Source organism: Bufo gargarizans, chromosome 2 (genome assembly GCF_014858855.1).
Source record: "Bufo gargarizans isolate SCDJY-AF-19 chromosome 2, ASM1485885v1, whole genome shotgun sequence".
NCBI lineage: Eukaryota > Metazoa > Chordata > Amphibia > Anura > Bufonidae > Bufo > Bufo gargarizans.
In genome coordinates, this window is record NC_058081.1 from 469,660,715 (window position 1) to 469,681,408 (window position 20,694).

Here is a 20,694-nt window from a genome sequence, read left to right on the forward strand (position 1 = left end):
GTTGCGGCTGCGACAGTAGGGCGAGATTAGGCAGATTAACTCCTCCAAAGGACTTGATTAACTGATCGATCTGCAGCTGTGGATCATTGAGCTGCTGATCCTCAATTGCTCACTGTTTTTAGGCTGCACAGACCGTTTGTCAGTCACATTTTTCTGGGGTGATCGGCGGCCATTTTGTGTCTTGTGGTGCGCCAGCACAAGCTGCGACCAAGTGCATTTAACCCTCAATGGTGTGGTTGTTTTTTGGCTAAAGCCTACATCAGGGTGAAGCTGTCACACCAAGTGCATTTAACCAGCAATAGTCTGTTCATTTTTTGGCCATATACAAAATCAGGGGCAAGCTGCGCCTGTCACCAAGTGCATTTAACCCTCAATGGTGTGGTTGTTTTTTGGCTAAAGCCTACATCAGGGTGAAGCTGTCACACCAAGTGCATTTAACCAGCAATAGTCTGTTCATTTTTTGGCCATATACTAAATCAGGGGCAAGCTGCGCCTGTCACCAAGTGCATTTAACCCTCAATGGTGTGGTTGTTTTTTGGCTAAAGCCTACATCAGGGTGAAGCTGTCACACCAAGTGCATTTAACCAGCAATAGTCTGTTTATTTTTTGGCCATATCCCAGTCTAATTCTGTCACTAAATCCATACCGGTCACCCAGCGCCTAAATACTAGGCCTCAAATTTATATCCAGCTAAATCTGTCCCTAGTGCTGTAGCTGGGCGAGTTATTTAGTGTCCGTTCAAGCACATTTCTTGTTCTGGGTTGAAATACAATTCCCAATTTAGCAATTTCATAATTTAGTGGTTTCTGCTATATCAGAGCTATTTGAAATCTATCCCTAAAAGGGTATATAATATTCAAGGTACACATTGGGTCATTCAGAATAACTTCACACACACCCGCTACTGTGTATTTCCAAGTCTAATTCTGTCACTAAACCCATACCTGTCACGCAGCGCCTAAATACTAGGCCTCAAATTTATATCCAGCTAAATCTGTCCCTAGTGCTGTAGCTGGGCGAGTTATTTAGTGTCCGTTCAAGCACATTTCTTGTTCTGGGTTGAAATACAATTCCCAATTTAGCAATTTCATAATTTAGTGGTTTCTGCTATATCAGAGCTATTTGAAATCTATCCCTAAAAGGGTATATAATATTCAAGGTGCACATTGGGTCATTCAGAATAACTTCACACACACCCGCTACTGTGTATTTCCAAGTCTAATTCTGGCACTAAACCCATACCTGTCACCCAGCGCCTAAATACTAGGCCTCAAATTTATATCCCGCTAAATCTGTCCTTAGTGCTGTAGCTGGGCGAGTTATTTAGTGTCCGTTCAAGCACATTTCTTGTTCTGGGTTGAAATACAATTCCCAATTTAGCAATTTCATAATTTAGTGGTTTCTGCTATATCAGAGCTATTTGAAATCTATCCCTAAAAGGGTATATAATATTCAAGGTGCACATTGGGTCATTCAGAATAACTTCACACACACCCGCTACTGTGTATTTCCAAGTCTAATTCTGGCACTAAACCCATACCTGTCACCCAGCGCCTAAATACTAGGCCTCAAATTTATATCCCGCTAAATCTGTCCTTAGTGCTGTAGCTGGGCGAGTTATTTAGTGTCCGTTCAAGCACATTTCTTGTTCTGGGTTGAAATACAATTCCCAATTTAGCAATTTCATAATTTAGTGGTTTCTGCTATATCAGAGCTATTTGAAATCTATCCCTAAAAGGGTATATAATATTCAAGGTGCACATTGGGTCATTCAGAATAACTTCACACACACCCGCTACTGTGTATTTCCAAGTCTAATTCTGGCACTAAACCCATACCTGTCACCCAGCGCCTAAATACTAGGCCTCAAATTTATATCCCGCTAAATCTGTCCTTAGTGCTGTAGCTGGGCGAGTTATTTAGTGTCCGTTCAAGCACATTTCTTGTTCTGGGTTGAAATACAATTCCCAATTTAGCAATTTCATAATTTAGTGGTTTCTGCTATATCAGAGCTATTTGAAATCTATCCCTAAAAGGGTATATAATATTCAAGGTGCACATTGGGTCATTCAGAATAACTTCACACACACCCGCTACTGTGTATTTCCAAGTCTAATTCTGGCACTAAACCCATACCTGTCACCCAGCGCCTAAATACTAGGCCTCAAATTTATATCCCGCTAAATCTGTCCTTAGTGCTGTAGCTGGGCGAGTTATTTAGTGTCCGTTCAAGCACATTTCTTGTTCTGGGTTGAAATACAATTCCCAATTTAGCAATTTCATAATTTAGTGGTTTCTGCTATATCAGAGCTATTTGAAATCTATCCCTAAAAGGGTATATAATATTCAAGGTGCACATTGGGTCATTCAGAATAACTTCACACACACCCGCTACTGTGTATTTCCAAGTCTAATTCTGGCACTAAACCCATACCTGTCACCCAGCGCCTAAATACTAGGCCTCAAATTTATATCCCGCTAAATCTGTCCTTAGTGCTGTAGCTGGGCGAGTTATTTAGTGTCCGTTCAAGCACATTTCTTGTTCTGGGTTGAAATACAATTCCCAATTTAGCAATTTCATAATTTAGTGGTTTCTGCTATATCAGAGCTATTTGAAATCTATCCCTAAAAGGGTATATAATATTCAAGGTGCACATTGGGTCATTCAGAATAACTTCACACACACCCGCTACTGTGTATTTCCAAGTCTAATTCTGGCACTAAACCCATACCTGTCACCCAGCGCCTAAATACTAGGCCTCAAATTTATATCCCGCTAAATCTGTCCTTAGTGCTGTAGCTGGGCGAGTTATTTAGTGTCCGTTCAAGCACATTTCTTGTTCTGGGTTGAAATACAATTCCCAATTTAGCAATTTCATAATTTAGTGGTTTCTGCTATATCAGAGCTATTTGAAATCTATCCCTAAAAGGGTATATAATATTCAAGGTGCACATTGGGTCATTCAGAATAACTTCACACACACCCGCTACTGTGTATTTCCAAGTCTAATTCTGGCACTAAACCCATACCTGTCACCCAGCGCCTAAATACTAGGCCTCAAATTTATATCCCGCTAAATCTGTCCTTAGTGCTGTAGCTGGGCGAGTTATTTAGTGTCCGTTCAAGCACATTTCTTGTTCTGGGTTGAAATACAATTCCCAATTTAGCAATTTCATAATTTAGTGGTTTCTGCTATATCAGAGCTATTTGAAATCTATCCCTAAAAGGGTATATAATATTCAAGGTGCACATTGGGTCATTCAGAATAACTTCACACACACCCGCTACTGTGTATTTCCAAGTCTAATTCTGGCACTAAACCCATACCTGTCACCCAGCGCCTAAATACTAGGCCTCAAATTTATATCCCGCTAAATCTGTCCTTAGTGCTGTAGCTGGGCGAGTTATTTAGTGTCCGTTCAAGCACATTTCTTGTTCTGGGTTGAAATACAATTCCCAATTTAGCAATTTCATAATTTAGTGGTTTCTGCTATATCAGAGCTATTTGAAATCTATCCCTAAAAGGGTATATAATATTCAAGGTGCACATTGGGTCATTCAGAATAACTTCACACACACCCGCTACTGTGTATTTCCAAGTCTAATTCTGGCACTAAACCCATACCTGTCACCCAGCGCCTAAATACTAGGTCTCAAATTTATATCCCGCTAAATCTGTCCTTAGTGCTGTAGCTGGGCGAGTTATTTAGTGTCCGTTCAAGCACATTTCTTGTTCTGGGTTGAAATACAATTCCCAATTTAGCAATTTCATAATTTAGTGGTTTCTGCTATATCAGAGCTATTTGAAATCTATCCCTAAAAGGGTATATAATATTCAAGGTGCACATTGGGTCATTCAGAATAACTTCACACACACCCGCTACTGTGTATTTCCAAGTCTAATTCTGGCACTAAACCCATACCTGTCACCCAGCGCCTAAATACTAGGCCTCAAATTTATATCCCGCTAAATCTGTCCTTAGTGCTGTAGCTGGGCGAGTTATTTAGTGTCCGTTCAAGCACATTTCTTGTTCTGGGTTGAAATACAATTCCCAATTTAGCAATTTCATAATTTAGTGGTTTCTGCTATATCAGAGCTATTTGAAATCTATCCCTAAAAGGGTATATAATATTCAAGGTGCACATAGGGTCATTCAGAATAACTTCACACACACGCTTCTGTGCATTTCCAAGTCTAATTCTGTCACTAAATCCATACCGGTCACCCAGCGCCTAAATACTAGGCCTCAAATTTATATCCAGCTAAATCTGTCCCTAGTGCTGTAGCTGGGCGAGTTATTTAGTGTCCGTTCAAGCACATTTCTTGTTCTGGGTTGAAATACAATTCCCAATTTAGCAATTTCATAATTTAGTGGTTTCTGCTATATCAGAGCTATTTGAAATCTATCCCTAAAAGGGTATATAATATTCAAGGTGCACATAGGGTCATTCAGAATAACTTCACACACCCGCTACTGTGCATTTCCAAATCTAATTTTGTCACTAAACCCATACCTGTCACCCAGCGCCTAAATACTAGGCCTCAAATTTATATCCCGCTAAATCTCTCGTTACCGCTGTCCTGTTGTGGCTGGGAAAGTTATTTAGTGTCCGTCAAAGCACATTTTTTGTTCTGGGTTGAAATACAATTCCCAATTTAGCAATTTCATAATTTAGTCGTTTCTGCTATATCAGAGCTATTTGAAATCTATCCCTAAAAGGGTAGATCATATTGAAGGTGCACATAGGGTCATTCAGAATAACTTCACACACACGCTTCTGTGCATTTCCAAGTCTAATTCTGTCACTAAATCCATACCGGTCACCCAGCGCCTAAATACTAGGCCTCAAATTTATATCCCGCTGAATTTGAATACAATACATTGGGCCAAATAATATATTTGTTGTTGTGGTGAACCATAACAATGAGAAAAACATCTAGTAAGGGACGCGGACGTGGACATGGTCGTGGTGGTGTTAGTGGACCCTCTGGTGCTGGGAGAGGACGTGGCCGTTCTGCCACATCCACACGTCCTAGTGTACCAACTACCTCAGGTCCCAGTAGCCGCCAGAATTTACAGCGATATATGGTGGGGCCCAATGCCGTTCTAAGGATGGTAAGGCCTGAGCAGGTACAGGCATTAGTCAATTGGGTGGCCGACAGTGGATCCAGCACGTTCACATTATCTCCCACCCAGTCTTCTGCAGAAAGCGCACAGATGGCGCCTGAAAACCAACCCCATCAGTCTGTCACATCACCCCCATGCATACCAGGGAAACTGTCTCAGCCTCAAGTTATGCAGCAGTCTCTTATGCTGTTTGAAGACTCCGCTGGCAGGGTTTCCCAACGGCATCCACCTAGCCCTTCCCCAGCGGTGAAAGACATAGAATGCACTGACGCACAACCACTTATGTTTCCTGATGATGAGGACATGGGAATACCACCTCAGCATGTCTCTGATGATGACGAAACACAGGTGCCAACTGCTGCGTCTTTCTGCAGTGTGCAGACTGAACAGGAGGTCAGGGATCAAGACTGGGTGGAAGACGATGCAGGGGACGATGAGGTCCTAGACCCCACATGGAATGAAGGTCGTGCCACTGACTTTCACAGTTCGGAGGAAGAGGCAGTGGTGAGACCGAGCCAACAGCGTAGCAAAAGAGGGAGCAGTGGGCAAAAGCAGAACACCCGCCGCCAAGAGACTCCGCCTGCTACTGACCGCCGCCATCTGGGACCGAGCACCCCAAAGGCAGCTTCAAGGAGTTCCCTGGCATGGCACTTCTTCAAACAATGTGCTGACGACAAGACCCGAGTGGTTTGCACGCTGTGCCATCAGAGCCTGAAGCGAGGCATTAACGTTCTGAACCTGAGCACAACCTGCATGACCAGGCACCTGCATGCAAAGCATGAACTGCAGTGGAGTAAACACCTTAAAACCAAGGAAGTCACTCAGGCTCCCCCTGCTACCTCTTCTGCTGCTGCCGCCTCGGCCTATTCTGCTGCTGCCGCCTCGGCCTCTTCCTCCGCCTCTGGAGGAACGTTGGCACCTGCCGCCCAGCAAACAGGGGATGTACCACCAACACCACCACCACCACCTCCGTCACCAAGCGTCTCAACCATGTCACACGCCAGCGTTCAGCTCTCCATCTCACAAACATTTGATAGAAAGCGTAAATTCCCACCTAGCCACCCTCGATCCCTGGCCCTGAATGCCAGCATTTCTAAACTACTGGCCTATGAAATGCTGTCATTTAGGCTGGTGGACACAGACAGCTTCAAACAGCTCATGTCGCTTGCTGTCCCACAGTATGTTGTTCCCAGCCGGCACTACTTCTCCAAGAGAGCCGTGCCTTCCCTGCACAACCAAGTATCCGATAAAATCAAGTGTGCACTGCGCAACGCCATCTGTGGCAAGGTCCACCTAACCACAGATACGTGGACCAGTAAGCACGGCCAGGGACGCTATATCTCCCTAACTGCACACTGGGTAAATGTAGTGGCAGCTGGGCCCCAGGCGGAGAGCTGTTTGGCGCACGTCCTTCCGCCGCCAAGGATCGCAGGGCAACATTCTTTGCCTCCTGTTGCCACCTCCTCCTTCTCGGCTTCCTCCTCCTCTTCTTCCACCTGCTCATCCAGTCAGCCACACACCTTCACCACCAACTTCAGCACAGCCCGGGGTAAACGTCAGCAGGCCATTCTGAAACTCATATGTTTGGGGGACAGGCCCCACACCGCACAGGAGTTGTGGCGGGGTATAGAACAACAGACCGACGAGTGGTTGCTGCCGGTGAGCCTCAAGCCCGGCCTGGTGGTGTGCGATAATGGGCGAAATCTCGTTGCAGCTCTGGGACTAGCCAATTTGACGCACATCCCTTGCTTGGCGCATGTGCTGAATTTGGTGGTGCAGAAGTTCATTCACAACTACCCCGACATGTCAGAGCTGCTGCATAAAGTGCGGGCCGTCTGTTCGCGCTTCCGGCGTTCACATCCTGCTGCTGCTCGCCTGTCTGCGCTACAGCGTAACTTCGGCCTTCCCGCTCACCGCCTCATATGCGACGTGCCCACCAGGTGGAACTCCACCTTGCACATGCTGGACAGACTGTGCGAGCAGCAGCAGGCCATAGTGGAGTTTCAGCTGCAGCACGCACGGGTCAGTCGCACTACAGAACAGCACCACTTCACCACCAATGACTGGGCCTCCATGCGAGACCTGTGTGCCCTGTTGCGCTGTTTCGAGTACTCCACCAACATGGCCAGTGGCGATGACACCGTTATCAGCGTTACAATACCACTTCTATGTCTCCTTGAGAAAACACTTAGGGCGATGATGGAAGAGGAGGTGGCCCAGGAGGAGGAGGAGGAGGAGGAGGAAGAGGGGTCATTTTTAGCACTTTCAGGCCAGTCTCTTCGAAGTGACTCAGAGGGAGGTTTTTGGCAACAGCAGAGGCCAGGTACAAATGTGGCCAGCCAGGGCCCACTACTGGAGGACGAGGAGGACGAGGATGAGGAGGAGGTGGAGGAGGATGAGGATGAAGCATGGTCACAGCGGGGTGGCACCCAACGCAGCTCGGGTCCATCACTGGTGCGTGGCTGGGGGGAAAGGCAGGACGATGACGATACGCCTCCCACAGAGGACAGCTTGTCCTTATCCCTGGGCAGCCTGGCACACATGAGCGACTACATGCTGCAGTGCCTGCGCAACGACAGCAGAGTTGCCCACATTTTAACCTGTGCGGACTACTGGGTTGCCACCCTGCTGGATCCACGCTACAAAGACAATGTGCCCACCTTACTTCCTGCACTGGAGCGTGATAGGAAGATGCGCGAGTACAAGCGCACGTTGGTAGACGCGCTACTGAGAGCATTCCCAAATGTCACAGGGGAACAAGTGGAAGCCCAAGGCCAAGGCAGAGGAGGAGCAAGAGGTCGCCAAGGCAGCTGTGTCACGGCCAGCTCCTCTGAGGGCAGGGTTAGCATGGCAGAGATGTGGAAAACTTTTGTCAACACGCCACAGCTAACTGCACCACCACCTGATACGCAACGTGTTAGCAGGAGGCAACATTTCACTAACATGGTGGAACAGTACGTGTGCACACCCCTCCACGTACTGACTGATGGTTCGGCCCCATTCAACTTCTGGGTCTCTAAATTGTCCACGTGGCCAGAGCTAGCCTTTTATGCCTTGGAGGTGCTGGCCTGCCCGGCAGCCAGCGTTTTGTCTGAACGTGTATTCAGCACGGCAGGGGGCGTCATTACAGACAAACGCAGCCGCCTGTCTACAGCCAATGTGGACAAGCTGACGTTCATAAAAATGAACCAGGCATGGATCCCACAGGACCTATCCGTCCCTTGTCCAGATTAGACATTAACTACCTCCCCATAACCATATATTATTGGACTCCAGGGCACTTCCTCATTCAATCCTATTTTTATTTTCATTTTACCATTATATTGCGATGCTACCCAAAGTTGAATGAACCTCTCCTCTGCCTGTGTGCTAGGCCTAAATATATGCCAATGGACTGTTGCAGTGGTGGCTGACATGAAGCCTGATTCTCTGCTATGACATGCAGACTAATTCTCTGCTGACATGAAGCCAGATTGTCTGTTACGGGACCTCTCTCCTCTGCCTGGGTGCTGGGCCTAAATTTATGACAATGGACTGTTGCAGTGGTGGCTGACGTGAAGCCTCATTCTCTGCTATGACATGCAGACTGATTCTCTGCTGACATGAAGCCAGATTGTCTGTTACGGGACCTCTCTCCTCTGCCTGTGTGCTAGGCCTAAATATATGCCAATGGACTGTTGCAGTGGTGGCTGACGTGAAGCCTGATTCTCTGCTATGACATGCAGACTGATTCTCTGCTGACATGAAGCCAGATCCTCTGTTACGGGACCTCTCTCCTCTGCCTGTGTGTGTGCTGGGCCTAAATATATGCCAATGGACTGTTGCAGTGGTGGCTGACGTGAAGCCTCATTCTCTGCTATGACATGCAGACTAATTCTCTGCTGACATGAAGACAGATTCTCTGTTACGGGACCTCCCTCCTCTGCCTGGGTGCTGGGCCTAAATATATGCCAATGGACTGTTGCAGTGGTGGGTGACGTGAAGCCTCATTCTCTGCTATGACATGCAGACTAATTCTCTGCTGACATGAAGCCAGATTGTCTGTTACGGGACCTCTCTCCTCTGCCTGTGTGTGTGCTGGGCCTAAATATATGCCAATGGACTGTTGCAGTGGTGGCTGACGTGAAGCCTCATTCTCTGCTATGACATGCAGACTAATTCTCTGCTGACATGAAGACAGATTCTCTGTTACGGGACCTCTCTCCTCTGCCTGTGTGTGTGCTGGGCCTAAATATATGCCAATGGACTGTTGCAGTGGTGGCTGACGTGAAGCCTCATTCTCTGCTATGACATGCAGACTAATTCTCTGCTGACATGAAGACAGATTCTCTGTTACGGGACCTCCCTCCTCTGCCTGGGTGCTGGGCCTAAATATATGCCAATGGACTGTTGCAGTGGTGGGTGACGTGAAGCCTGATTCTCTGCTATGACATGCAGACTAATTCTCTGCTGACATGAAGACAGATTCTCTGTTACGGGACCTCTCTCCTCTGCCTGTGTGTGTGCTGGGCCTAAATATATGCCAATGGACTGTTGCAGTGGTGGCTGACGTGAAGCCTCATTCTCTGCTATGACATGCAGACTAATTCTCTGCTGACATGAAGACAGATTCTCTGTTACGGGACCTCCCTCCTCTGCCTGGGTGCTGGGCCTAAATATATGCCAATGGACTGTTGCAGTGGTGGCTGACGTGAAGCCTCATTCTCTGCTATGACATGCAGACTGATTCTCTGCTGACATGAAGCCAGATCGTCTGTTACGGGACCTCTCTGCTCTGCCTGTGTGCTAGGCCTAAATATATGCCAATGGACTGTTGCAGTGGTGGGTGACGTGAAGCCTCATTCTCTGCTATGACATGCAGACTGATTCTCTGCTGTCATGAAGCCAGATTGTCTGTTACGGGACCTCTCTGCTCTGCCTGTGTGCTAGGCCTAAATATATGCCAATGGACTGTTGCAGTGGTGGGTGACGTGAAGCCTCATTCTCTGCTATGACATGCAGACTGATTCTCTGCTGTCATGAAGCCAGATTGTCTGTTACGGGACCTCTCTGCTCTGCCTGTGTGCTAGGCCTAAATATATGCCAATGGACTGTTGCAGTGGTGGGTGACGTGAAGCCTCATTCTCTGCTATGACATGCAGACTGATTCTCTGCTGACATGAAGCCAGATTGTCTGTTACGGGACCTCTCTCCTCTGCCTGTGTGCTAGGCCTAAATATATGCCAATGGACTGTTGCAGTGGTGGCTGACGTGAAGCCTCATTCTCTGCTATGACATGCAGACTAATTCTCTGCTGACATGAAGCCAGATTGTCTGTTACGGGACCTCTCTCCTCTGCCTGGGTGCTGGGCCTAAATTTATGACAATGGACTGTTGCAGTGGTGGCTGACGTGAAGCCTGATTCTCTGCTATGACATGCAGACTGATTCTCTGCTGACATGAAGCCAGATCCTCTGTTACGGGACCTCTCTCCTCTGCCTGTGTGTGTGCTGGGCCTAAATATATGCCAATGGACTGTTGCAGTGGTGGCTGACGTGAAGCCTCATTCTCTGCTATGACATGCAGACTGATTCTCTGCTGACATGAAGCCAGATTCTCTGTTACGGGACCTCTCTCCTCTGCCTGTGTGTGTGCTGGGCCTAAATATATGCCAATGGACTGTTGCAGTGGTGGCTGACGTGAAGCCTCATTCTCTGCTATGACATGCAGACTAATTCTCTGCTGACATGAAGACAGATTCTCTGTTACGGGACCTCTCTCCTCTGCCTGTGTGTGTGCTGGGCCTAAATATATGCCAATGGACTGTTGCAGTGGTGGCTGACGTGAAGCCTCATTCTCTGCTATGACATGCAGACTAATTCTCTGCTGACATGAAGACAGATTCTCTGTTACGGGACCTCTCTCCTCTGCCTGGGTGCCGGGGCCTAAATATCTGAGAATGGACTGTTCCAGTGGTGGGTGACGGGAAGCCAGATTCTCTGCTATGGAACCTCTCTCCAATTGATTTTGGTTAATTTTTATTTATTTAATTTTTAATTTAATTCATTTCCCTATCCACATTTGTTTGCAGGGGATTTACCTACATGTTGCTGCCTTTTGCAGCCCTCTAGCTCTTTCCTGGGCTGTTTTACAGCCTTTTTAGTGCCGAAAAGTTCGGGTCCCCATTGACTTCAATGGGGTTCGGGTTCGGGACGAAGTTCGGATCGGGTTCGGATCCCGAACCCGAACATTTCCGGGATGTTCGGCCGAACTTCTCGAACCCGAACATCCAGGTGTTCGCTCAACTCTAGTGGTGACTACTGTATATGGAATAAAAATTATTTTTATCTGAACAGTTGAGGCAGTTTGTACTGTTCTCTTCCCTTTTTCATCTTTAGGGAACACATAACAATGTGGATCTCTGTCCAGCATGTGATTGAGGTAAATGATTTATGTCAAGGGAAAGTTCAAGAACTACGACACTGAAGTACCATTTTACCCTGTGTGGTATTAGAGTAACTGACTTTTGATGAAACATGTCATATTTTGTGTCCAGCATGAAGACATGGAGTCTTCTGAAACAGTTTAAGGCTACATTCACACAAACGTATTTTGTTTCCATGTCCATTCTGTTTTTTTTTTTTTGCGGATTGGATGAGGACCCTTTCATTTCAATGGGTCGGCAAAAAACGAGGACAGCACACCGTGTGCTGTCCGCATCCGTATGTCCGTTCAAAAAAATAGAACATGTCCTATTCTTGTCCGTTTTGCGGACAAGGATAGGCATTGTTACAATGGATCCGCAAAAAAATGGATACAAAATACATAGGGTCGTGTGAATCTAGCCTAAAGGAAACAATTGTGGATTCTTCTTTCTCTTTTGTTAGGTCCATTGTATTCTGTAGGTCCAGTTTTATTCTTCTATTATTGGTTGACAATAAGAGAAAGGGATATAACGCTGTTTGATCAGACTGCTCAGGGTTTGAGGGTTTGTTTGTAGTCTGGAACCATGGAAACACATAGCTTTGCATAGGAGTTGTATACCCATAATATAAGGATATTTTTGATAGAAACTAGTTGCAAAATCATTTCATTTTATTATGTTAGATGCACTGGAGTTAAAGGGGTTAGCCCACACATTTAAAGCTCTTTTTTTTTTTTTTTTTTTTTTTTTTACTCACAAATCTTTAGGATGGACAGCAGCTGCATCTCCCAGGATGCATTGCAATGAACCTCTTCCTCCCCTGCAAAGAGAATAGTCCCTTACATATATCTTTAGAGATACATGAGTCACATTATTATGACCATTTCCTACTTTCAACGTTGGCAGCTCGTAGCTCATGGAAGAAGTCACATGTTGTGAGCTGGCATAGTGGGTTATCTAAGGTGTGTGATAGACTGTCTGCACACATATTCCCCGTTGCTGTCATGGATAAAAGGGGTGATTTATCAGAGATGTAAAATGGGTGATTATTGGCTTTTAGGTATTTCTGAAACAGTGCAGTTTGTGAACTGTTCACATGATGCTGTGGTGAAAGTGTATGGTGAGTGGACAAATGGCACCATTGTGAATAAGCAATATGGAAACTGCAGAGCACAATGTGCCATTGATGTGAGAGGTGAATGTTGGCTGCAAAGGTGTGCTCACCACCAAAATGTACCAGGGGCCAACCAGACATGTGTCTAAAACAACAGTTCAGTGTACTTTACTGCATATAGGCCTCTGAAGCAGACGAATGGTAATGAAGTTGCACTGGCTGAAAAGGCTTCCATTTTCGTGTCAGTATCGGAATTGGACCTCCACTGATTGACAAAGGGTTGCCTTCTCCGATGAGTCTCATTTTCTGTTTCATCAAACGGATGAACATTGGCATGTCAGGCGAGAAACATCAGAGAACAAACACCCCGCAGCCTTTACTGAAATAACACAACAAGATAGTGGCAGCATTATGATCTGCAGAATGTTTTGTGGCATGCTCTGGGCCAATTCATCATGCATTCTCAGCCGATTTCGGTATGAATCCATCCTTGCACCCATACATGTACATCCATAAATACTGATTGTCTTCCCTGTGGCAGATGGGATCTTCCAGCAAGACAATACAACCTGTCTGTCATGGAACCATGAACCAGACGTACAACAAGAGATAAGTGGAAAATAAGAAGGTTTTATTGAAGAGCAAGCCGTAAGCAAAGTCCAAACGGATGGCTAAACCGAAGCAGGGTCTTGCGGAGACAGAGGTCAGGAACCAGAAGGGTAGTCAGACGAAGCCAGGAACAGGAACCAACGGGGTAGTCAGACGAAGCCGGAATCAGGAACCAACGGGGTAGTCAGACGAAGCCGGAATCAGGAACCAACGGGGTAGTCAGACGAGTCAGCAGCAGTCTTGGAAGCATGTGAACACAGGAGGACCAAGCAAGGAACTGAAGCCACAGACCTCCTATATATATGAGCTAGGCATCCAGCTCCTCCCAGTGGGAAGGAGGAGCCGCAGGGTGGGAGGCTACAAGACAACCCAGAAACCAAGATGGCCGCCAGCACATGTCAAACGAAGGGAACAGCAAGGAGGTAAGACCATGACAGTACCTCCCCCTCAAGGGCCCCTCCTCCGCGGAGTAAGGAACGGTTTCTGAGGGAAGCGTGCGTGGAAGGCTCGGAGCAAGACAGGAGCATGGACATCTGCGGAGGGAACCCAGGAACGCTCCTCTGGACCATAACCACGCCAATGGACCAAAAACTGCACCCGGCCGCGGACCAGGCGTGAGTCCAGGATATTGCTCACCTCATACTCCTCACGATTGCCCACTTGGACCGGACGAGGCCGAGGAATCGAGGAAGTGAAACGATTACACACCAGTGGCTTCAACAGGGAGACATGAAACACGTTGGAGATCCGCATGCCAGGAGGAAGCGCAAGGGCATAGGCTACCGGGTTTACCCTGCGAAGCACTCGGAAGGGACCAACAAAGCGAGGCGCCAGCTTGGGAGTGGGCACTCGAAGGTTGAGGTTGCGGGTGGACAACCATACGCGGTCTCCGACCTGGTAGGAAGGAGCGGGCGCTCGTCTGCGATCAGCCTGGAGTTTCTGGCGCTGCGCAGAGACCTCAAGGGACCTCTGGATCTGTACCCAAGAAGCACGTAGGACGGAAAGGTGATCCTCCACAGCCGGAATATCCTGGGGAGAGAATACCTCCGGTAACACGGCAGGTTGGAACCCATAATTGGCCATGAAGGGAGACGTCCCAGAGGAAGAGTTCACCGCCGTGTTCCTGGCAAACTCAGCCCAAGGCAGGAGGTCAACCCAATTGTCTTGGTGATCGGAGACATAGCAACGAAGGAATTGCTCCAAGGCCTGATTGGATCGTTCTGCGGCCCCATTGGACTGAGGGTGGTAGGCCGAGGAGAAAGAGAGATGAATCCCCAACTGGGAGCAAAAGGCGCGCCAGAACCTGGACACAAACTGACTCCCCCGATCCGACACAATCTCCTTGGGCAAACCGTGCAACCGGAAGACCTCCCTGGCAAAAATCGAGGCCAACTCTTGTGCAGAGGGTAACTTCTTGAGAGGAACACAGTGGCACATTTTGGAAAACCGATCCACAATCATGAGAATGACCGTATGGCCTCGGGATGCAGGGAGGTCCACAATGAAATCCATCCCCAGGTGTGACCATGGACGCTCCCCGGTGGCTATGGGTTGCAAAAGGCCCAACGGAAGGTGCCGAGGGGACTTACTCTGGGCACAAACGGAGCATGCCGCTACATATGCGGCGATGTCGGAACGTAGAGAAGGCCACCAGAACAGACGTGAAACCGCCCAGGACAGCTGATTCTTTCCAGGGTGCCCCGCGGCCTTGGAGTTATGGTAGGTTCGCAACAACCGAGTGCGCAACTCCTCAGGCACAAAACATCTGCCGTTGGGTCTCCCAGAGGGAGCACCAGATTGAGCCGCCAAAATCTGCTCACCCAGAGGAGAAGTCAGGCTGGTGCGAATAGCGGCCAGGATCTGATTCGGGGGTATGACCGTAGTCGGAATCGACTCCTCCCCGGACAGCTCGGAGTACTGCCGTGATAAGGCATCCGCTCTGATGTTCTTGGAGCCGGGTAGGTAGGAGACCACGTAATTAAAACGTGACAAGAACAGAGCCCATCTGGCCTGACGTGGTGTCAATCTCTTGGCCTCAGAGAGGTAGGTCAGATTCTTGTGGTCCGTCAGGATGAGAACCGGAACCACCGAGCCCTCGAGCAAGTGCCTCCATTCTTTAAGGGCCTGCACGATGGCCAATAACTCCCTGTCACCAATCTGATAGTTGCACTCCGCGGAAGACAGTTTCCGGGAGTAAAACCCACAAGGAAGCAGAGGACCCTCTGGTGTTCTACGCTGAGACAGGAGGGCGCCTACTCCCGTCTCAGACGCGTCCACCTCGAGGACAAAAGGCAACCCAGGGTTGGGATGCGACAGAATCGGAGCCGACACAAAGGCGGACTTTAGAGCCTCAAAAGCTCGGATGGCCTCGAGCGGCCAGACCTGAGGATTACTGCCCTTCCTGGTCAGATCCGTGAGAGGCTTGGCTAGCATGGAAAAGTCCCTGATGAACTTCCGATAATAATTGGCGAAGCCCAAAAAGCGCTGCAGGGCACGAAGACCACTGGTCTGGGGCCACTGTAAGACAGCCGAAACCTTCTCAGGATCCATGGAGAACCCCTCAGCGGAAATGATGTAACCTAAGAAGGTTACCTGGGATCGGTGAAATTCGCATTTCTCAAGCTTACCGAACAGCTTGTTCTCTCGTAAGCGTTGCAACACTCGTCTGACATCCAGAATGTGGGCCTCCATGGATGCAGAATATACCAAGATGTCATCCAAATAGACCACCACACACTGCTGCAACAGGTCACGGAAAACATCGTTGATGAATTCCTGGAAGACTGCGGGCGCATTGCACAACCCAAAGGGCATAACCAAGGATTCATAATGACCGGTCCTGGTGTTAAACGCGGTCTTCCACTCATCGCCCGCCTTGATCCTTACCAGGTTATATGCCGCCCTCAGGTCGAGTTTGGTAAAGACCGTGGCCCCTTTGAGGCGATCGAACAGCTCGGAAATCAAGGGTATCGGGTAAGCGTTCTTGATCGTGATGCGATTGAGACCCCTGTAATCGATGCAAGGCCTCAACTCGCCGCCCTTCTTTTTCACAAAGAAAAATCCAGCCCCTGCCGGGGACGAGGATTTGCGAATGTGTCCGCGTGAAAGCGCCTCCCTCACGTACTCCTCCATGGCCTCATTCTCCGCTACCGACAGTGGATAGACTTTGCCACGAGGAGGAACGGCACCGGATTGTAACTCTATGGCACAATCGTATGGGCGGTGCGGAGGTAGGGCAACCGCGCGCACCTTATCGAATACATCCCGGTACTCTTCGTATTCAGGAGGCAACAGAGAGTCCGAGGAAGTACACAGCAACTTGACAGGCCCATGGATGCAACTAGCCCCACACTGCGGTGACCACGAGAGGATCTCGACCGATCTCCAATCGAAAGTCGGATTATGCTTCTGGAGCCAGGGGTACCCCAAGACCACCGAGTAGTGTGGAGACGAAATAACCTGGAGACAGACCGACTCTCTGTGAACGGCACCAATGGCTATCCCTACTGGAAGGGTCTCATGAGTCACGTGTGGCGGCAGAAGGGGTCTGCCGTCTATCGCCTCAAGAGCCAGTGGGGAACCTCGAGGCTGCAGAGGAATGGAATTGGCGGCAGCGAACACACTATCAATGAACAAACCACCAGCACCAGAGTCCACCAACGCCTGGGTCGTCACCGAGCCCCCGACCCAGGAGAGGACAACCGTGATCAGTGGTTTGTCAACACGGGAAACCGGGGACGAGGAGACTCCACCCAAGATCTGCCCCCGACAGGACCTCAAGTGCGAGCGTTCTCCCGGACGGTTCGGACATGCCAACCGAAAATGCCCACCGAGACCACAGTACATGCATCGGCCCTCGCGTCTCCGGAGTACCCTCTCCCCCTCAGACAGGCGAGCAAACCCCCGCTGCATGGGTTCACCCCCAGACAAGTCATCCCCAGGAGGCGTGGGAGGAGAGGGAGGCACGGGTGGGACAGCAAACGTAGGCGCCAATCTGTTAGGAGACCTCCGCAGGCTCTCCTTAAAGGAAGGTCTCTCCCTGAGTCTGGTGTCAATCAAAATCAGGAAAGAAATAAGAGACTCGAGCTCCACTGGTAGGTCCTTAGCTGCAACCTCATCCTTCAAGGCATCCGAGAGACCATGAGAGAAAGCAGCGACCAGAGCCTCATTATTCCAGCCCACCTCTGCTGCCAGGGTACGAAACTCAATGGCGTATTCAGCTACGGATCGTGAACCCTGTCTGATGGACATAAGGAGCTTCGCAGCAGAGGCAGCACGAGCCGGCACATCGAATACCTTCCGAAGAGAAGCAACAAAACCGGAAAACTCGGCAACCACCGGATTGTTGTTCTCCCATAAAGGGCTGGCCCAGGCCAAGGCCTTGTCCGAGAGCAGCGAGATCAAGAAGCCCACCCTTGATCTCTCAGTAGGAAAGGCATGTGGCAGCAACTCGAAGTAAATGCCCACCTGGTTAAGGAAACCTCGGCACTGAGTTGGCTCTCCCCCAAAGCGCTGTGGAAGGGGGGCAGAACCGGTCATACCCTGAAACACCACAGGCGCAGCAACAGGTGTCAGGGTAGACTCTGGCGCAACAACCGGAGCGGCAGTAGGAGCGAGCCCAGGAGCGACAACCGACCCATCGGCAACGGAAGCTAAATGAGCCGTGCGTTCAAGCAGGGTTTGCAACGCCACAGCGAACCGACCCAACAGGTGATCCTGCTGATCAAGTCTGGCAACCAGCGTAGGTAGCGAGGGTGGCCCTGTACCGTCAGAATTCATGGCTTGGTCCTAATGTCATGGAACCATGAACCAGACGTACAACAAGAGATAAGTGGAAAATAAGAAGGTTTTATTGAAGAGCAAGCCGTAAGCAAAGTCCAAACGGATGGCTAAACCGAAGCAGGGTCTTGCGGAGACAGAGGTCAGGAACCAGAAGGGTAGTCAGACGAAGCCAGGAACAGGAACCAACGGGGTAGTCAGACGAAGCCGGAATCAGGAACCAACGGGGTAGTCAGACGAAGCCGGAATCAGGAACCAACGGGGTAGTCAGACGAGGCCAGGATCAGGAACCAGAAGCAGCAGCAGTCTTGGAAGCATGTGAACACAGGAGGACCAAGCAAGGAACTGAAGCCACAGACCTCCTATATATATGAGCTAGGCATCCAGCTCCTCCCAGTGGGAAGGAGGAGCCGCAGGGTGGGAGGCTACAAGACAACCCAGAAACCAAGATGGCCGCCAGCACATGTCAAACGAAGGGAACAGCAAGGAGGTAAGACCATGACACTGTCACACAGGTAGAAATGTCCAACATTGGTTGGAAGAGCATGACCAAGACTTCCAACTACTACACTGGCTCCCTAATTCCCCAGAGTTGAATCCAACTGCGCATCTGTCGGACCACCTCGATCATGGTGTTCGCTCCATGGATCCTATCTAGAGATGAGCAAAATTCTCTAAAATTCGATTCGGCTGCTTCGCTGAATTTCCCCCAAAACCCCCTAAATAGCGGGTGCAATGACAGGGAACGGCGATTGCGCCACCCTCCAGTCATTGAACCACTCAAAAGAGATCCACATTAATGCATTATAGTGTTTGCAATTTTAGGAAAATAAATATGTTTTACTTACCTCATCAATTTGATTACAAAGAGGTTCCCTTAGCCATCTTGCTTGAAGATCCACCGTGCATAAGATTTCACACGGGATCTCCAAGCAAGATGGTTGCGGCAGCCTGTTCATGCTCGTATGGATGAGGTAAGTATGATTTTTATTTTATTTATACAGCTATCGATTCGTTACCATGAAGCACGTGGAAATTTGGCTTTGCGGCTAATAAAATTTTTCCGGAAATTCGGATCGAATTCACTCAACACTAATCCTATCCCACTCACCCTCCAGCAGTTGTGGGATACATTGCAGACCACATGGCTCCAAATATCTGTGACAACCTACCAAGACCTCCAGCCCATCTAGCTGTTCTCCATGCTGCACACGGCAGTTACTCTGGATATTAACTGGTGCTCATGATAATGTGGCTCAATCATGTATTTCTATGAATTTATGAGTATCGGTGAATGAATGAATGAATGAATGAATGGTATGTGAGTCGCTTCGCCTCCTTCACTGTGATATCACAACATCAGGGAGGGAAAGGGAGCAGGGACAACTAATGACCAAATTAATTCACAAGAAGGATAAACAGCAGGAAGCGCTATCTGAAAGGAAAATGTACACAAAAATAATTTTATGCATGTACATACAGTGTGATGAAGTGCACGGTAGAGGTATGGTGGTGGTGTGTATTTCACCTGGGGGTACAGTTTAGATGGGTGAGATAACTGAAATCCAGAAATTGTGCTGCTTCAGCAAGGCATAGCTTGCTGGAGATTGTTTTGTTTAAAGTTGTATGGGCTGGATTTCTTTGGACTGGGAGACAGGTTGGTAGTGGGAGTCTCTCAGTCCACTACAGGTATTCCCTTTAGCTGATAAGATCACAGGTGAGGTCAGCTGGGCTATAATCAAGGAGGGATAAGACAACCCTCTGTGTAGGACTGGGGAGAGAAAGTGACCCTACAGAGAGGGTTGGAGCCGGAGACCCTGTGCACTGTATTGTTTCTGTTCCTCTGTTACTCTACTTTACACCAGTTTAATAAATCTCCCCTATCGTTTTAATTGTGCAAAAATAGGAAAATATTTTTTTTAGGAACAATATAATTTTGGCATTGTTGTAATCATAACGACCCACAGAATAAAGTTATCCTGCCACTTATAAAATACTGTCAAAACCGTAAAAACAAAAAGCAAATGGTGAAATGGTGTGTTTTTTCTTCCATGCCCCCAAAAGAATTAATAAAAGTTGTACAACACATTGTATATACCCAAAATTGTGTCATTTAAAAAACAACCTACCCTGCAAAAAAACATTGTATGGCTATGTCACCAGGAAAAAGTCTAGATTAAAATGCAATAACAAAAACCTCTCTGTCTTATAATAACAAACTTGGAAGCGTCCTTAAAGGGTTAAAGATGACCTGTCAGTTGTATTCCACATTACATGGCTATTCTGGAGCATTCTACTGACTCAACTGTATTGTTTCTGTTCCTCTGTTATTCCTACTAGTGAATGATGAATGATTTGCCCGGTTGGTGTTAACAGTGGAGAGGATATCCCTGCACCATCTGACACTGTTCAATCAGTGCTGGCAATGGCAGACTGTGCAGGGACACACCCCAAATTGGTAACAATTCATAATTTTAAAACGTCTTGTAGGAATAATTGAGGGAGGACACAACACACAGTCATAAGATGCTCCAGGATAGCTAGTCAATGTGGAATACAATTATTTACTGAAACAGGCATTTCAGGACTGGTGACAGGTCCTCTATAAGTGGTACAGTATAGTGGTTGCAGATCACATTCGTTGGGTTAATACTCTTGA

The 20,694-nt window shown here is 48.2% G+C and overlaps 1 protein-coding gene across 2 annotated transcripts in view; it reads left to right on the forward strand.

Moving 5' to 3' along the window:
- The window catches only part of LOC122928325 (T-cell immunoglobulin and mucin domain-containing protein 4-like), a 61,158-nt gene that overhangs the window by 19,841 nt on the left and 20,623 nt on the right, over positions 1-20,694 (forward strand). The window lies entirely within an intron of this gene.